The sequence below is a fragment of the Lactuca virosa genome, chromosome 4 (genome assembly GCF_052849685.1).
Source record: "Lactuca virosa cultivar CGN04683 chromosome 4, Lactuca_virosa_CGN04683_v6, whole genome shotgun sequence".
Taxonomy (NCBI): domain Eukaryota; kingdom Viridiplantae; phylum Streptophyta; class Magnoliopsida; order Asterales; family Asteraceae; genus Lactuca; species Lactuca virosa.
The window spans coordinates 123,003,201-123,024,104 of record NC_136429.1 but is presented as its reverse complement, the minus strand read 5'-3'; positions in this window follow the sequence as shown (position 1 = coordinate 123,024,104).

Genomic DNA, 20,904 nt, shown 5'->3' with positions numbered 1-20,904 from the left:
TGTTATAAAACATATTGTGTGTGATTTGATGAGTAGGTACAAGCGAGCATTGAGTCGAAGTTTATCCATTCCTTTTACCCAAAGTGGGATAAAAGCGATATCTGTGGGCCCCTCGATGATTTAGTGATGACACCCTAAGCGCTTGGCCAAGCCTGGACTAAGTTGATGTGTTCAATTGTAGTCTGTTGTCAGTCGTCATAAATCGGAAATCGGGAAACAACACATGAACAGAGAGTATGATTAAAATCCATGTATCAGTTCATACGATATCTAGAATGGAGGAATATATGATCCCTTATCTAAAGGACGCGCTTATGATAAGATTAGAGTTGACAGCGGCTTTTGAAAGCTACGATTGCTGATCAGGTTCTGAAGTCATATGCATAATAGTTATTAGACTTATCCAAGTGGGAGACTTTTGGATTAGGTGTCTAAGCCCATAACTATTTTGGTATGTACTTGACCCGATTACGAGCATGGCCCTTTTGGGTTGCCTTCACCATAGCAACTGATAGGATGAATTAAGGAGAGAGAGGATTAATTATGATTTATTAATATATTATATGAACAATATATTAAAAGAGAAATCATATTGTTTAATTAATATTAGTCAATAATTAATTAAGAATTAATTTTGTGGCTAAAAGAGATTAATTAAATAAAGGGGACTGATATTGCAATTATATGATAGTTGCAATTGGGCTATGGATTCCAAATGGAAAGCGGATTGGACGAAATCTATGGGAAGCCCATATGGATTTCGTCCAAGGGCTTTCTAAGGGAACTCCATGGGCTGCTTAGGGCCTAAGCAGTCAAATTAGCGTTTCCTAGTTAAAAACCCTAATAGCCTAAGTATAAAAGGAACCCTTAGGCCTCCAAAAAAGTGTCCAACTCTTTGAGAGAACCCTAGAACATTTTTGTGCCTCCTCCTTCTCCTTCTTCTTCATCCTTATTGCTTGTGGTGTTTGTGACTCAATTAGAGGTGCAACATTTGAGGCAATAAGCTTTCAGAAGTCAAGATCAAGAAGGTTTTGAGATTGTTATTGCTATATAATAATCAAGGTAAGATCTAAACCCTATTCTTATGTTAATATCGTTTATCATATGCTAGATCTAGGGTTTATGAGCTTTGGATGATTATTGCATGTTCATTAGACAAACTAGATCCAAAGCTTTAGGGTTTGCATGTACACCATAGGACTGATGTAGTGCTCAAAACCCATCAGTGGTATCAGAGCCTAGTTCGTTTTTCTAGTGAATAGATGCAAAAGTGAACTGCCAAAGGATCAAAAAATCGAATTTTTTTTGCTGTCTGCGACGCCGACTCGACGAGTCCGTCAGTGGACTCGGCGAGTAGCCTAAACTCGACGAGTTCATCCGTGGACTCGGCGAGTAGCCTGAACTCGGCGAGTCCATCATTGGACTCAGCGAGTCCAGTGTGCTGTTGCCTGGATTTTCGATTTTTTGAGCAGATTTTGTTAAGGATAATTACCAAAACTCGTTTTTATCGCCTAAAATCGATTTTTTATGTTTGTAATGATTATCCTTATCACAGTTAATGGATTTGGTTAAATATGGATAATATATGATTATTATGAGTCAAATATTTGACCTAGTAAGTTTGAAAAGTTTCAAATTACACCATTTAGGTTTTATAGTTTAAATTTGAACTTAAAAGTTTTAGTCTTTGAAATTTAAATAGTTAAACCCTAATGTTTTGAAAGGTTTCAAAACTTGTCCTCAAGTTTTGGAATTTAATTTTAATTAAAAAGTATTAATTTTGAAATATTAAATTCTAAAACCCTAAAGTTTTGGAAAGTTCAAATTACACCCTTATGGTTTTATTAACTTAATTAAGTGTATAATTAAAAGAGGGTTAATAATTCCATAATGATTTGGTTTATATTTAATTAAATTAGACCACCTAGTATTTTAAAAGTATAAAATACACCTTATACTATATAACATTTAAAAGTTTAACATATTATATATGTATGAGTAAAGAGTCAGTCTTACCGTTAGTAGGCCTCATTCACGAAGCTGGTCTCTAAGGGGTGTTTAAGGAAATTGCCTATAAAATGGCGATTGAATGGGTATCCACTCTTACCCACCGCACTCTTGACTAGTGGAGGGTCGTTAGCCGAACGGGTAGGATAGGACACAACCTTCCATTATAAGTATAATGAAATACGAAGTAACTAAACGCTTTTATAAATTCCTAAATCTTAGTTATTTTAGGAAAAAGTGAATTTGATGCAATTCCATGGAATTACACTTTGTACCCTTGCCGGGACAATTAGTGGAGCATGTGTGGTTAACCGACACACTAAGTTGGGATTGGCATTGGTGGCAAAGGGTGACTCAATGTTTTTCATAGATCGATGGAGTGTGTGTGGTTAACCGGCACGTCGATTAGGTGACTGTAAAATTGAGGGCACCATGTACATTCGCATGGTTATTCACACCTTATTTGTGATCCTCGGCATCCCGGTCACAAATGAAGGGCATAATCGAGATTAAACATGCCATTGAAAAGTTCAATGAATCTCAAAGGATCTAGGAGTTTCAATTCATTTAAAACTTAAACCTTCAATTTTCGTTTTTCATGGTGGAAATTGGTAAATCGTCATTTACCTACCTTCAAATGTTCTACAATTTGGATTACGGAATCCCTCTTCCAAGTTGTAGAATATTGTGTTGGGTCCTAGCCTTAATATCTCATTTGGGTGTTTTATTAAGGACTCAATCAACTAACTTGAATTTATCTTGTTTTGTAGATGTCAAAGTCTGACAGCTATGGTCTTCCCGAACCCTTTGGAAAAAGTTTTTCACATGAAGATGATGTTCCACGATTGGATTGTGGAAATGGAAATCATGCTTCACTTCCTCCACCTCCTCCAATAATTCTCCCTGACCCACGTGTTCGAAGACTTGAAAAGTTCAAGGTCACTCAAGCCCTATTGGCAAGCAAACACGAAGATGGAAAGTCTATATGTGCTCATGTCTTGGATATGAAGTTGCATATTGAAAGATTGGGAATGTTAGGCGTTGAAGTCTCTAGGAACCTGGCTGTTGACTTGGTTCTTCAATCACTTCCTGACTCATATAGTAAGTTCATTAGAGAGTACTATATGATGGACCGGGACGTGACCCTCATTGATTTGACTTATTTGCTTGTTGCTGCTGAATCAGAAATGATCTAGCGGACTGGTCAAGTAAATTTGTCTGGTAAATCAATGTCTCAACCTTCTATGCACAATGACAACATTGGAAGTCCAGAAAAGTTTTCTCTACGCAAGAGAAAGGCTAAGTCTGAGATAGTCCCTTGTGCCATTCCCAAAGAATCTGTGTGTTTTTACTGCCAAGAGAAGGGGCATTGGTTGCAAAGCTACCCTGACTACCTGAGAGATCTAAGAGATGGGAGAGTCAAGATGTATGATTCTACTTCAGGTAAAATCCACTATCTAACTCTATTGAGTTCCTTTTAGATTCTTAATACATGATGTGATAAGATTATATTTGGTGTTTTGTAGGATCGAAGAAAAAGGAAGCTTAAAAGAAAAAAGTGAGCTGAATCTGGTCATGAAGAAATGGATTTCGATCGCATGATTCAAATATCGGATTTTTTAGCTGCTACTTTAGAGTTAGGATAGATTGCTAAATAATATTTACATAGTTTTCATTTGTAATCGCATTGTAAGGACAAGATTTTCCGCAATAAAATAAATTTTGATTTTGTCTTATTTATGTTTCCTTGTGATGAATTTTATGAAAATTGGTGTTTGAATGTTTCTATTTATGTAATATTGTGAATGGATTTGATTCTTAGTTACGTTATTTGTGGTAATGTCAGAAATTTACCAAATAAGGAAAGATTCTCATCGCCCAAGTTTCAATTGGACAGAAACTTGGAATCATGCAACTGGTATTGTGTGATGAATGAGAACCTTCGTATTTGGGAAATTGAGACTAATTCCTTGTTCACATAAGTATGTGAGTCAAGTGAAGGACTAGGAGATCTGGTACACAATGTTGTGCACTGGTCGAGTCCACCACAAAGAACGATAAAATATTCGTCATGATTTGCTAAAAGATTAGTAAATGTGGTTATACTTAAAAGATTAAGTATGATTCTGAATCATTGGAAAAGTTTCAATGAATAGCAAAACGAATAAGAAGAATCAATTAAGCAGAAAGATAAAAGTTTCTCCAATCTGAAAAGATGGGAGAGTACTTAAGTATCTGTTTTATGATTAACTTAGTGATTATATAACCGTGTCACAATTGATCCTCTAAGGACACCTTAGTACACTAGTATGGCTAAGAAGAGGAATCAGAAATTGTTGAAATGGTTAAATCAAAAGGTGAATCATACTTCGTTCCAAAATCAAGTCTTAGAGTCATACTCCAAGATTGTGACTTGAGTGACACATCTTAATAAGTTTTAACACACTCATCAATTGTGGAGTAGAAGAAAATGTTTTTCTTAATCTTGCACGTTTCAAATTGGTAAGTTGTGATGTCTTGGATAAGACAAAGACCAACTAAGACCAATTGTGTGTAGTGTTTGCCTTGATAAGGACCTACACTAACTCTTGAATATTTGTTTTGTCAAGAAATGTTTCTTGACAAGAGAATCTTATATGTCAAGATGTCAGTGGGAGTCTAAATGATCTTGAAAAGTTTCAAGAACTAATCAAGGGTAAACCTATTGTTAAACACTAGCACACAACTTGAGGTTTGTAACCTATCGTGTTGACACATTTTTGTTTCTGTTCCATTCCAGTTTAAGCCAACTATGCATATGAGTTCTCAATTGATTGCATAGAGGCAAGGCATCTTGATCAATGGAAAGTACATTGATAGGTAGGGGCGAGCTGCTAAAAGACTTGGAAGCAATGGTGGGACCCTTGATGTCAAGAAATAAAGAATGAACAAGTTCTGTCCATAAGAGTTTGGATTTGTCACAAACATTATCTTATGATTATGATTATGACAGATTCACATGGATAGGAACACATACACCATAAAATCTAAGTGTCATAAGGTTTCTCTCCTTCATGAAAATGATTGTGAGGAAACGCTTTCACTAGGAAGATTTTAATGAGATAGCGATTATGTAAATTGTATTCTCAAATTCGATTATGACTACGGTATCCCTCTTCATAGTTCGAATTGTGAGATTTGGCAATTAGTTTGAACATTCGAGACTTATTGCTATAAGTTCTAGAATTGTTTAGACACACATGTGAGCTATCTAAGGAAAGGTGTATGAGTTGTTTTCTAGAATCTTAGATAAAAGATTGTCGAAACGTATCTTATTAGAAATATGATCTTTGGAAATCAGTAAGTATTGTTTTCTTGAAGTTTAGCAGATTTCTGAATACATGTCAAAGCTAGTGGGAGCATAAGTGTTATGCTGGTAAGGATATAATCATCATGTTAGTTGTAGCATGATTATTATTTTAAGTATTGCAAGTTAGCAATATTAATTATAGAAAACAACAGTTTCACTTTGCAAAGTTGCAGGGGTTGAAAAGTTGTTTTGCTATAATTAAGGGGGAGAATATTACACTTCGTTTCAAAATCTAAAAGCTTGTATTGAGAAATTTTAGTCAAATTTAGTCAAATATATATATATATATATATATATATATATATATATATATATATATATATATATATATATATATATATATATGAATGTTATGTTGAAATGGTTCAACGTAAGGAAATTCCATATATAGAAAGGATAATTGCGTTCTCAAAATTTGGTTATGATTACGGCATCCCTCTTCATGATCAAAATTATGAGAATATGGAAAATAGAAATATTATAGCAGGAGACTGGTAAAGTATCACGTCTTTATGTAATACATTACGAATCGCGTCCCATACACTTTGGGTATAGGATCGATTGCATATGCTATAATACGACCGTTCTGATTTTCCAAATGCTTAGGGCATTAAGAGGGAAAAGGATCAGAACCGGATTTGATTAAATTGATTAAACAACTGTCAAGGACAATCTGAGGTTCGCTAAGGATTGGTCACTTGTGCGCAGTTGGAAGAAAAAGTATTGGATGGAACATATTGACGTCATTATGAATAGATAAGACTCTATTAATAATGAGTTGTCGTATGGAAAATATGGAAATGTTTCCATATTGGAAGTTGGACGTTAAGAATTTATGTCTAGATTAGAAACTTTTATACAAGAAGGATGTTCAAAGGAATGTACTTTAAATATGATACTTCATAATAGAGCACTTTGTAATTCCATTGGCCGAGTCTTGGTGACTTTGTGATGCGGCATTACGAAAGGATCGTTGCATAAAATGTTAGAATCTAACATATTCTAGTAGTGGCGAGAATTTTGTGTTCTTACACTAACGATAAGGATTAGGAGTTGTGAAATGAGCATCATTGGAAATTTTTTCAATTGATCTATTTCACAAAGTATGGACCATAGGTAAACAGAGTGTGCATGCTTGGTGCATGGGACAATTGCTGTTAAATTTTAAGTAATAAGTTGATTATATGAAACATTATACAATGAATAATGTGTAATCAATATGGTGACTAAATAAAAGCAGTTTTATTTATTCTCAAAAGTTTGGGGCCAGATTGGATTCGATTATTCTTGAGTTTCACTTTGCATGTTTTGATTTCCCGAATAATAAGATTATTCAAACCATCCACAGTCGCTCATAGTTTAGAAATACGTATGAAAGAAGACTGTCATGAATTGGCTTGTAGATTGTCTAAAGTGTATTAGACATAGTAAAAGTTTGCTACAACGTTCATGAGTGTTTATGAATTAAGATTTGAGCATTGGATTAAACCCACGCTCACTTGGATCGCTTCATGGATTTTATCACGAGTGATTGGTGAGACGATAATATCTTATATTCTTGAAACCGAGACGTGTGAGTTGTAATTTACAAGTCGGTTGCACATTGATAATATGTAAACGCACCAGTAACTTGGTGTTATAAAACATATTGTGTGTGATTTGATGAGTAGGTACAAGCGAGCATTGAGTCGAAGTTTATCCGTTCCTTTTACCCAAAGTGGGGTAAAAGCGATATCTGTGGGCCCCTCGATGATTTAGTGATGACACCCTAAGCGCTTGGCCAAGCCTGGACTAAGTTGATGTGTTCAATTGTAGTCTGTTGTCAGTCGTCATAAATCGAAAATCGGGAAACAACACATGAACAGAGAGTATGATTAAAATCCATGTCTCAGTTCATACGATATCTAGAATGGAGGAATATATGATCCCTTATCTAAAGGACGCGCTTATGATAAGATTAGAGTTGACAGCGGCTTTTGAAAGCTACGATTGCTGATCAGGTTCTGAAGTCATATGCATAATAGTTATTAGACTTATCCAAGTGGGAGACTTTTGGATTAGGTGTCTAAGCCCATAACTATTTTGGTATGTACTTGACCCGATTACGAGCATGGTCCTTTTGGGTTGCCTTCGCCATAGCAACTGATAGGATGAATTAAGGAGAAAGAGAGGATTAATTATGATTTATTAATATATTACATGAATAATATATTAAAAGAGAAATCATATTGTTTGATTAATATTAGTCAAGAATTAATTAAGAATTAATTTTGTGGCTAAAAGAGATTAATTAAATAAAGGGGACTGATATTTCAATTATATGATAGTTTCAATTAGGCTATGGATTCCTAATGGAAAGGGGATTGGACGAAATCTATGGGAAGCCCATATGGATTTCGTGCAAGGGCTTTCTAAGGGAACTCCATGGACTGCTTAGGGCCTAAGCAGTCAGATCAGGTTTTCCCAGTTAAAAACCCTAATAGCCTAAGTATAAAAGGAACCCTTAGTCCTCCAAAAACGTGTCCAACTCTTTGAGAGAACCCCATAACGTTTTTGTGCCTCCTCCTTCTCCTTCTTCTTCATCCTTATTGCTAGTGGTGTTTGTGACTCCATTAGAGGTGCAACATTTAAGGCACTAAGCTTTCAGAAGTCAAGATCAAGAAGGTTTTGAGATTGTTATTGCTATATAACAATCAAGGTAAGATCTAAACCCTATTCTTATGTTAATATCGTTTCTCATATGCTAGATCTAGGGTTTATGAGCTTTGGATGATTATTGCATGTTCATTAGACAAACTAGATCCAAAGCTTTAGGGTTTGCATGTACACCATAGGACTGATGTAGTGCTCAAAACCCATCAGGAACATCAGGAAGAGTGTTGACAATGGGTCAAGGTGAAGCAGTGCAGGACCCATCAGTTGTTACTGGTACGTTTCTACTTAACAACACATACGCATGCATCTTATTTGATAGTGGGGCGGAGCGAAGTTTCGTTAGTAATAAAATCAAACACTTACTAAATCAACAACCCCAGAAGCTCAACAAAGCCTTCACGGTGGAAATGGCTAATGGGAAAACTGAAACAACCAAAGATATCTATGTAGGGTGCAAATTAACACTAAATCATCACTCTTTTCAAATAGACTTGATGCCAGTAAATATTAGGAGTTTTGATGTGATAATCGGCATGGATTGGTTAAGCCCCACCATGCTGATATTATGTGTTGCGAGAATGTCGTTCGCCTTCATCTCCCCAATCACGAAACCCTAATAATCTATGGTGATAAACTCGGAGCCAACCTTCGACTTATCTCGTGCATCAAGGCACAAAAGTGTCAACACAAGAAGAACTACGCATTCCTCGCGCATGTTGTGAATAAAACCAAAGAAGAAGTAAACATTCAAGATATTCCAGTGGCATGTGACTACCCGGATGTGTTTCCTGAAGACCTTCCGGGAATTCCCCCAGAAAGGCAAGTCGAATTTCGGATCGACCTCGTACCAGGAGCCACTCCAATTGCCAAATCACCCTATAGGTTGGCTCCCGCAGAAATGTAAGAATTATTAAGCCAGCTAAGCAAACTCTTGGATAAAGGATTCATCAGGCCAAGCCTCTCACCATGGGGAGCCCCGGTTCTTTTCGTTAAAAAGAAAGACGGATCCTTCAGGATATGCATTGACTATAGGGAACTAAATAAGCTCACCATCAAAAATCGGTACCCACTCCCTCGAATCGATGATCTATTTGACCAGCTTCAAGGAGCTAGTTATTTTTCAAAAATAGATCTGAGATCCGGTTATCATCAACTCAAAGTCCGGGATGAGGACATTCCAAAAATTGCCTTTCGAACATGGTACAGACATTACGAATTTGTCGTGATGCCCTTCGGTCTAACGAATGCCCCCGCTGCATTCATGGACCTCATGAATCGAGTTTTCCGCCCATTCCTTGACAACTTCGTAATCATTTTCATCGATGACATTCTCGTATACTCTCAAAGTAAAGAAGAGCATGGTCAACATCTCCGTCAAATCTTGGAAACCCTGCGAGCTGAAAGACTGTGTGCGAAACTCTCCAAATGTGAGTTTTGGCTCCGCAGTGTGAACTTTTTGGGTCATGTAGTCAGCAAGGAAGGGATTCACGTAGATCCTTCCAAGATAAAGGCCACCGAAGGCAGGGCTATCCCGAGAACCCCAACAGAAATCTGTCAATTCTTGGGTCTCGCGGGCTACTACCGGAGGGTGTGTCTTTCTGCTAGACGGAAAAGCAAGAAACCGCCTTCCAAACCCTAAAGTGAACCCTTTGCTGTACACCAGTGCTATCCTTACCAGAGGGAACCGAAGATTTCGTAGTCTACTGCGATGCTTCGAAACAAGGGTTAGGCTGTGTCCTCATGCAACGTGGAAAATTGATAGGCTACGCATCCAGACAATTAAAGACGTATGAAGTAAATTACACCACTCAAGATATCGATCTGGGAGCTGTAGTTTTCGCCCTAAAGATTTGGAGGCGCTACTTCTATAGTACAAAGTGCACCATTTTCACCGACCACAAAAGCCTCCAACACATTCTGCATCAGAAGGAATTAAACATGAGGCAACAGAGATTGGTTGAGCAGCTAAATGATTACGAGTGCGAGATCAAGTATCACCCGGGTAAGGCTAACGTCGTAGCCGATGCACTGAGCAGAAAAGACTACTCATGTCGTCGGGTGAAAACCTTAACAATAACAATCCAATCCCACCTAACCTCACAAATCAAGGAAGCCCAAACAGATGCATTGAAGCCGGAGAACGTCGCAAATGAAACGCTGCGTGGGATGGACAAGAACTTTGAAGTCAAGAAGGACGGAGCTTATTATTTCATGAACAGGATCTGGGTCCCTAAATTTGGGGGATTCAGAGAAATGATCATGAACGAATCCCACAAGACACGATATTCCATCCATCCGGGTTCGAATAAGATGTACCTAGACATAAAGCAGCATTATTGGTGGCCAAATATGAAGGCAGACATCGCCACTTACGTGGGCAAGTGTCTCACTTGCGCCAAGGTGAAAGTGGAATACCAAAAGCCCTCGGGACTATTACAACAGCCCGTGATAACCGAGTGGAAATGGGAAAATATTTCTATGGACTTCGTGACCAAATTACCTAAGACAACTGACGTATTGGATGTTATGTGGGTAATCGTGGATAGGTTAACTAAGTCCGCTCATTTCCTGCCAATAAAAGAATCTTACAAGATGGAAAAGTTGACGCGAATCTACATCAAGGAGATCGTAAGACTTCATGGGGTGCCAGTGTCTATTATCTTGGATCGACATAGTAGGTTTACCTCACGGTTTTGGCAGTCACTTCAGAAGGCAATGGGAACACAATTGGACATGAGCACTGCTTACCACCCTCAGACCGATGGCCAAAGCGAACGAACCATACAAACACTCGAAGACATGCTCCGAGCCTATGTGATTGACTTCGGCAAGTCCTGGGATACCCATTTTCCCTTGGTTGAATTCTCATACAACAACAGTTATCACACGAGCATCAAGGTTGCTCCTTTCGAGGCTCTTTATGGTCGTAAATGCAGATTGCCGCTATGCTGGGCTGAGGTGGGTGACACCCAACTAGCGAAAGGACGATCACCCGACAACACTCTCACATGGCCAAAAATCATTCGAGAAACGACTGAAAAGATAATCCAAATCAAAGCCCGACTTCAAGTATCGCGAGACCGACAGAAGAGCTATGCTGACAAACGTCGAAAGCCTCTGGAATTCCCAGTCGGGGACCGGGTGCTATTGAAAGTCTCTCCATGTAAAGGAATGATTCGCTTTGGGAAATAGGGAAAACTGAACCCGCGATACATCGGACCGTTCGAGATTCTTGCTCGAATTAGTCCGGTAGCCTATAAGCTGCAGCTACCTTCAGAGCTCAGCAATGTACACCCCGTGTTCCACGTCTCGAATTTGAAGAAGTTCTTATCAGATGAAACCCTTGTCATTCCTTTGGAAGAGATTGAAATAAACGAGAATCTCCTGTTCGTCGAAGAACCAGTCGAGATAATGGATAGGGAAGTGAAGCGTACGAAGCAGAGCCGCATTCCGATTGTGAAGGTTCGATGGAACGCTAAGCGTGGACCGGAATTCACATGGGAACGCGAAGACCAGATGAAGCATAAGTACCCTCACCTATTCTCTCATTCTTGAGCCTATCTTTCAAAAGAATTTCGGGATGAAATTCCCTCTAACGTGGGATGATGTCACAACTAGCATTTTAGCTAGGAAATTCTTGTCTCATGTAAACATCATCTGTTGTGATACTTATAACTCTAATTTGATATTATGCACTATGCTCATTCAAGGACAACAAACTTAATCAAGGTTCACAAGTAAAGTTCAAAACCTTATACAAAGCATCTCATTTAGTCAACCAATGGTTGAAAACCCTAAAAATCTCGGTTCAAGTTTAAGACGAACTAGCATTCTCTTATTGGGCCTAATGGACCAATAAACTTCCAATTTGACTATTTAGGGCCTAGGAACCCTAATTGGGCTCTAATTGGGCCTACATTCATGAAACTTTAGCAATTTGGGCCATGTGGGCCTAGAACAATGCATCTTAACTCTAATGGGCCACAACTAATTCAATTAGCCCTAATGAGCCGTAACTACCTATTGGACTTTTATTGGGCCGTGCACTCTCCTAAGGGCCCAATGGGCCGAAAATTTACTATTGGGCTCATAAAATCGAACAAGTCAAGAGAAGGTCCAAATTTCCTCAATTCCTTTCTCCTAGCCCAAATACTCGGCCAATATGTAAAAAAAGGGAAAATGAGGAATTATTTTGCTTGTGACACCTCATGTTTGCATGGTGGTTTTCCATGCAAACATCCCCTCAATCTTTTCTTCCGTTCTCTTCTTCTACCTCTCGACCGAACCATCCTCCCTCACCATCTCCATTTATTTCAAAAATCTCTCAAGAAATCCTCCTTCATCCTCTAAATTTTCGAGATTTTGAGTGTGTTTTCAAGAGGATTTCTCATCAAGATCATCATCCTTGATAAGTTCTTACTTGAATCTATGGTTTAGGTTCTAAGATTTCATCAAAATCTCTTCTTAACCTATATCATTTCATGATCTAACTCCCTAGAACCATCTAAGTTCGAAAACCTCCTCAAGGAGTTGCTAGGGCCGAAATCTCCTCACCTTCTTCAACAAAAACCGAATCCAAACCTCAAGGCGAGTTCATACCCCTTGTTTTCGGTTTTAAACATGTTTTGGGGGAGAATACAAGTTGCATATGTGGCAGATCTATGTATTTATGCATGTTATGTGTGTTTTACTTGATTTAAGTTGTGATTATGTGGTGAAACACTATAGATCTCGAAAATTCGAACCAAAAATTGGGATATTGGTAAACTAAAAAACTTCATACAACTTACTATAAAGATAAATGTGTTAAACATGTGAAGATTCATAGGAAACTAAACAAAATCTTGAAAATGGGCCATCTTTGACAAATAAACAAAAAGTTGAGACTTTTATGTCATTCACGGTTTTACAAGGACTAAAAGAGTCATATTTGCATAAAAATGGGTCTTTATGATAGTCATAGTTACCAAAGGGCCAAAAGTGTAAATTTTTGCATAATGGGCGTTGATTTGGGCCTTTACGGTTTTTCTTTGGCCTAAATTGAAAAATCTCGATTTTATGGACTAAATTTGTCATATAACACAAATTTGAGCCAAATATGTAAATCTACGGTTTTTTGGGCTGAAAATGCCACTTCATTTGAATTTAGGCCTAAAATGTTATTTTTATAAAACTTGGGCCGAAAATGTCATTTTTATCAAAAATGGGCTGAAATTGTAAATTTCTATAAAAATGGCCGAAAATTAATATTTTATATATAAATGGGCCAAAAAGGTCAAGTTATATATAATTGGGCCAAAGATGTCAATTTCGTGATATTGGGCCAAAAATGTTATTTTAACAAAGGAAGGCTAAAAATGTCAATTTATTTCAAATAAACCCATAAATGTAAACTTTTGTTCTTACGGGACCTAAAGCGTCAATTTAGCCAAAAGTGTGCCTAAATCGTAAATTTTAGATTTTATGGGCCAAAAATGACATTATTACAAAGATAAGGCCTTTTATGTTATTTTAGTAAACTAATGAGCTAAGACATACAACGAAAAAACAAACAAGCTAAAAACATCGGTTACACATCTTTTGGGTTTAATATTTCCATTACATGTTTATTTGACCTTATGGTCCATTTACATGTTTGTTGGGCCTAATATATTAATTACATATTTATTGGGCCTTATGGTCCATTTACATGTTTGTTGGGCCTAATATATTCATTACATGTTTATTGGGCCTTTGTGGTCCATTTACATGCCTATTGGGCCTAGACTATACATCACTTGCTTAGTGGGCCTTAGTCTTCCTTTGGCATGTTTGTTGGGCCTTATACATTCATATACATACTCGTTGGGCTTTTCAAACATGAAACATACAAGTAAACATTATATAACATAATACAATATTCGTGTAAACTTAGTCAATGATGCTAGTGAGACATGTCGGTTGACACCTCTAGAGTGTACGATCGTAGCCTGTAGTTATAACCAAAGTCTCCTGGAGGGAGAGCGAGAGTTTGTGTATAGATCTATACGGGGTGACACCCCACACCTGAGCTGTTCACTACAGTTAGACTAGGCCAGTCTAGGGTGACAAACCTTACCGTAAATCAAACCGGCGCCTAAGAACGCCATGACAGGAGAACTCGTCAGAAATCATGTATGGTTAAAACGGCTCACTTAGAGATCCTCTCCAACATAATTTTATGGAACACCTGTAAAATCTTGTTGAAACAATAACATACATACACTGATATTCGGTCTTAGGGTTTAGACCACAACACTTTTGTAAACAGAAAATATACAGCTAAACAATGCCTTTTACTTACTACAGAAATACAGTATTTTTATTTGGATTACATTTTATATACCTTTCAAAAACGGAAAACACACATGCATTAATACTTGATTTTGACACATTACTATCATACTATTATACAGGAAATATCGGATTTTCTGGTGTTTTACAAATAAATTAAAACATTTCATTTAATTATGCTTATGAACTCACCAACATTATATATGTTGACGTTTTCAAAATAACTTGTATTCTCAGGGAATCGTTAAGCAGAAAGGTCAGTAGGAAATGTGGAATTAGTTATATTTTTTCATCGTCATACATTAAACATTATGGCATGTAATTTTATGATATTATACTTGATGTAAACAATGTTGGTTGTATTTTGATATGTATGATGATGGTGTTGTCTCGTTTCAATTATATACAATTGTGATGATATTACAAGATGAAGTCACACGCAAGCCCCGGACGTTTCCGCCGTCTAGTTCGGGAGTATGACATCTATGGTGATAAACTCAGCTCAAGCCTTCGTATCATTTCGAGCATCAAAGCCGAAAAATATCTGCAAAAGGAGTGTCACGCATTCCTAGCCCATGTTATTAACGAGAAACAGGAAGTTAAGGACCTCGAGAGCATCCCCAAAGTCTGCAACTTTCCTAATGTCTTCCCCGAAGATCTTCCCGGAATTCCTCCCGAGCGCCAAGTCGAGTTCCGAATCGACTTAATCCCCGGAGCTACTCCTGTAGCTAAATCCCCTTACCGTCTAGCGCCGGCAGAAATGCAAGAAATATCCAACCAGCTCAATGAACTACTTAGCAAGGGATTTTTCAGACCAAGTTCCTCACCCTGGGGAGCCCTAATCTTATTTGTGAAAAAGAAGGATGGGTCCTTTCGGATGTGCATAGATTATCGTGAACTAAACAAGCTTACTATCAAGAACCATTACCCCTACCTAGAATCGACGACCTCTTAGATCAACTCCAAGGGTACCATCAGCTACGAGTCCAGGAGAGTGATGTTCCGAAAACAGCTTTCCGAACTCGGTATGGTCACTACAAGTTTGTAGTAATGCCTTTTTGTCTAACCAACACACCCGCGGTATTCATGGATCTGATGAATCGGGTATGCCGCCCGTTCCTAGACAAGTTCGTGATAGTATTCATAGATGATATACTTGTCTATTCTCGGAGTGAGGAAGATCACATACAACATTTTGTTGGGTTTTGAGCATTCTAACACTTCCTAAGTGTACATGCAACCCTATTAAACCTTGGATCTATGTTTGTCTAAGATACATGCAAAATATTATTTTCCAAGGTTTATAACCTATCTAGCATGACATTGGGTACTTTTAACCATAAAAGAACTAGATGAATTACATACCTTTTGTTGATTGTTGATTCCTTGGAGTTTGAGAGCCAAGCACCAATAATGTGAATGCCTCAAATGGAAATCACAAATCACCACAAACTTGGAAAATGTATGAGAGAGTATACTAACTCTTGATTTTGGCCACCACACTTACACACACATTAGTGTTTTTTCATGCAACATAAGCTTGTTTATATAGTGTACATGGTTAGGGTGAAACCCTAATAACCCATGTCTTTTCCTCTTCCAAGGATCCATGGGTAAAAGCTCCATGGATCATCCATGGACTTCCATATAAGCTTAGCCCATTCCCAAATGAGTGTTAGCCCACACTATATAAATATAATAGCCCATGATTTAATTAGTCTTCCTTTTAATCACTAAATTAATTCATAATTAATTCAAGATTAAAACTAATTAAGTAACATGACTTTATATTAATATATTATAACTTATAATATATTAATAAATCGTAAGTATACAACTCTCATAAAATTATCCATAACTAGTTCGGGTGAAGTGCAACCTAAATGGACCATGCCGGGTCGGGTCAAGTATATACCAAATAAGTTATGGACTTAGACACCTTATCCAACAGACTCCCACTTGGATAAGTCTAATAACTGTATTTGCCTATATTACTTCAGGAACCAATCGGCAATCGTAGCTCTCGAAAACTCTTGTGAACTATGAAGTGCCATTTTAGATAAGTGATCATATAATCCTCTACTCTCATGATATCAGCCGGACAAATACATGGAACAATGTCTTACTTATTGTCTAGCAGTTGTTTCTCGATTTCCGATTTGTTTGACAAAGAACTTAACTGAACACATCAATTTAGTTCTGACCGGGCCCGGTACATGGGTCAACACAAAATCATCGAGGGGCCCAGATATCGCTTCTATTTCTAGAAGGAACAGATAAACTTCGACTCATATGCTTGTTCTACTACTTATTGAATTGCACACAAAGGCACGTTTTATAACATCAAGTTACTGATGCGTTTACGTGCAATCAATGCACAACCAACTCATAGGTAACAACTCATATCTCTAGGTTTGAAGACTTATATGATATTACCGTCTCACGATCACTCGAGATAAATTCCATGAAGTGATACAAGTGAGCGTGGGTTTATTCCAATACTCATAACTTATGAGCACTCATGAATGTTGTAGCAACCATTGCTATGTCTAAACACCTTTAGCCATCTACAAACCCAATTCATGACAATCTTGATTCATACCTACTTCCGACGTATGACCGATTGTGGAGGTTTGAATAAATTAATTATTCTGGAAGTCAAAACATGCAAAACTGAAACAATAGTAAATAATTGACAATGATAGTAACACTTTACTCATAAATAAATCACACATTTTATTCATCATCAAACGTCGATTACATTTTACAAGTTTCAGAAAAGTTATCTAATCTGTAAAACTAATATCGTCCCTCAGCCCGATGCGCCTTGCATGCTGCAAATGCTTCACCCTCGTGGCTCCCTTCGTAAGGGGATCCGCAGGGTTCTCATCTGACGATACCCTCTTTGCCACGAGGAGTCCCTCTTCTATCTTGTGTCTTATGAAGTGATATTTTCTGTCAATGTGTCGGGATCTGCCATGATCTCTTGGTTCCTTGGCTAAGGCAACCGCACTATTGCTGTCACAGAAAATCTCCATAGGCTCCTTAATAGCTGGTACAACTCCAAGGTCTCCGATGAAGTTCCTCAGCCATATCGCCTCCTTTGCCGCTTCACTCGCTGCTATGTACTCTGATTCACAAGTCGAATCAGCTACAGTCTCCTGTTTGGAACTCTTCCAAGTGATTGCCCCTCCATTTAAGGTAAAGACCCAGCCCGACTGAGAGCGGAAGTTATCCCTATCAGTCTGAAAGCTAGCATCACTATACCCTACTACTCTCAAGTCATCACTCCCACCAAGGGTAAGGATCCAATCCTTAGTCCTCCGCAGGTACTTGAGAATATTCTTTACCGCAGTCCAATGAGCCTTGCCAGGGTTCCCCTGATATCTGCTGACCATGCTCAAAGCGAAGGCCACATCAGGACGGGTACAAGTCATAGCATACATGATCGAACCAACAGCGGAACCATAAGGTAATCGACTCATCTCAGCTATCTCATCTTCTGTACTCGGGCTCTGAGCCTTGCTCAGTTTGGCATTGCTTTGGATCGGTAATTCTCCTTTCTTGGAATTCTGCATGTTGAACCTTTTCAACACCTTATCCAAGTAGATACTCTGACTAAGTCCAATTAGTCTTTTACTCATTTCTCTTAATATCCTTATCCCTAGGATATAGGTAGCTTCTCCAAGGTCCTTCATAGCAAAGCACTTCCCAAGCCAGGACTTAACCTCCTGCAAGGTTGGGATGACATTTCCTATGAGTAGTATGTCATCCACATACAATACCAAAAAGCTAACTATACTCCCACTAGCTCTGACATACACGCAGGACTCATCTTCACTTCTTGAGAAACCAAACTCTTTGACCTTCTCATCGAAACAAAGATTCCAACTTCGAGATGCTTGTTTCAATCCATAAATGGATTTCTCAAGCTTGCACACTCTATTGGGGTACTCTGTATTGAAAAAACCTTCTGGCTGATTCATGTAAACATCCTCAGCCAACTTTCCGTTAAGGAAAGCGGTTTTGACATCCATTTGCCATATTTCATAATCATGAAATGCAGCAATGGCTAGCATAACCCTAATAGACTTAATCTTTGCTACTGGTGAAAAGGTTTCATCATAATCAATACCCTGAGTCTGAGTAAACCCCTTCGCAACCAGTCGAGCCTTATAAGTGTGCACCTTCCCGTCCATGTCGGTCTTCTTCTTGAAGATCCATTTGCACCCGAATGTCTTACGGCCTGGTACATTGTCAACCAAGTTCCAAACTTGATTGTCATACATGGACTGTATCTCGCTGTCCATAGCCTCCTTCCATTTAGCAGACTCTGGGCCTGCCATGGCTTCCTTAACACTGTTAGGTTCATCCAGATTTACCAGTGTACTGTCACTGATAAATGTATCACCTTCCGTAGTAATATGAAATCCATAATAAAACTCAGGTGTGTTCCTAACCCTTGTGGAACGCCTCGGAAGTATAGACTCATCAGCTGGATCAACAGGAATTTCCTCCTCAAGTTGATTGCTAGTGTCTGAGGTTCCTTCACCAATCGAGTCTTGAATTTCTTCAAGGTCAATTTGCCTCCCACTGTCTCCTTGGCTTACAAATTCTCTCTCTCGAAAGACCCCTCTCCTAGCCACAAAGACCACATTCTCACTGGGTCTGTAGAAGAGGTAACCAAAGTATTTTGTGGGTAGCCGATGAAAATACACCTTTCACTTCGAGGTTCGAGCTTGTCATGAGTCTCGCGCCTCACGAAAGCCTCGCAACCCCAAATCTTGATGTGGTCCAAATTGGGAACTTTCCCAGTCCACATCTCATGAGGTGTTTTGGCAACCTTCTTTGTAGGGACTAGATTAAGGATGTGGGCGGCAGTCTCTAAGGCATACCCCGAAAAAGATATTGGTAGCGAAGCTCGACTCATCATAGAGCGAACCATGTCCAACAAAGTTCGATTGCGCCTCTCAGCTACACCATTCAGCTGTGGTGTCCTGGGAGGTGTCAATTGTGAGACAATCCCACACTCCTTAAGATAGTCGAGGAACTCAGTACTAAGATACTCACCACCTCGATTGGATCGAAGCATCTTAATGTTCCTGCCCAATTGATTTTCTACTTCCTGTTTAAACTCTTTAAACCTTTCAAAAGTTTCTGACTTATGTTTGATTAAGTAGACATAACCATATCTACTAAAATCATCAATAAAAGTCACATAATAGCGATTAGCATCCCTTGTGGCGGTTTTGAATGGTCCACATACATCAGTATGTATAAGGTCCAACAAACCCTCACCCCTTGCACAAGTACCAGTGAAGGGTGATTTTGTCATTTTTCCAAGTAGACAAGACTCACAACTATCATCCGACTTGAGGTCGAACGACTCCAAGACTCCATCCTTTTGGAGCTGGCCTATGCGTTTCTTGCTTACATGTCCAAGACGACAATGCCACAAAGATGCTTTATCCAAGCTAGTAGAAGAATCAATATATAATACATTATTTCCTAAATTATCTACAACCGATACAGCTTCATACACACCATCACAAGGTAATGCTTTAAAATAAAGAACATTATTAAAGAAAGCATTAATACTACCAACTTCATTATCAAAAGAAAAGGTAAAACCTTGTTTGTACAAAGCATGAAAGGAAATAATATTCATCGCCATTTCAGACGAGTACACACATTTATTCAAATCTAACTTTAACCCACTATCTAGCAACAAAGTATAAACTCCAATCTTGGTAACAGGTGCAACCTTCTTGTTCCCCATGATTAAGTTTATCTTTCCGTGCTCCACATCCTCACTTCTTCTTAGGCCCTGCAAGTCACAACAAATGTGAATACCACAACCTGTATCAAGAACCCAAGAATTAGAATATGGTGAGTTATTAGACAATATAGTGTAAATACCTGCATGGGATGGTTTCGCTTTCCCATCCTTGACATCCTGCAAGTACTTTGGGCAGTTTCGCTTCCAGTGCCCCTTATTTTGACAGTAGAAGCATTCAACATCCTTAGGGATGGCAGAAGGAGTGATAGAACCACCTTTGGTTCCAGATGAGGAGCCTTCAAGGGACTTTCCCTTGGTACCCTTCGAAGGGTGCTTCCTCTTTTTCCCTTTGCCTTGCCCGATAGCCAAAACAGGGGTAGTAGTAGGAGTAGGAGTAGCAACCGACTTACTCTTAAGACCACTTTCGGCAGTCTTCAGAAGTCCTTGAAGCTTACTGAGTGTGACTTCCTCCTTGTTCATGTGATATGTCATACGAAATTGATCATAACACGATGGCAAGGAGTGCAAAATGATATCAATTGCCAACTCCTCAGGGAAGTTCACATTCAGTTTCATTAGACGGTCCACATACCTTTGCATTTTCTGCATGTGGCTCGTGATTGGTTCGCTATCCTTCATACGGGTAGTGATCATGGAGGAGATTATTTCATACCGCTCTTGACGAGCACTCTGATGGTACCTTTCCATCAGATCCTGATGCATCTCAAAAGGGTAATAGTCCTCATAGGACTTTTGGAGTTCAGCTGTCATGGTGGCCATCATGATGCATGCCACCTTGGTG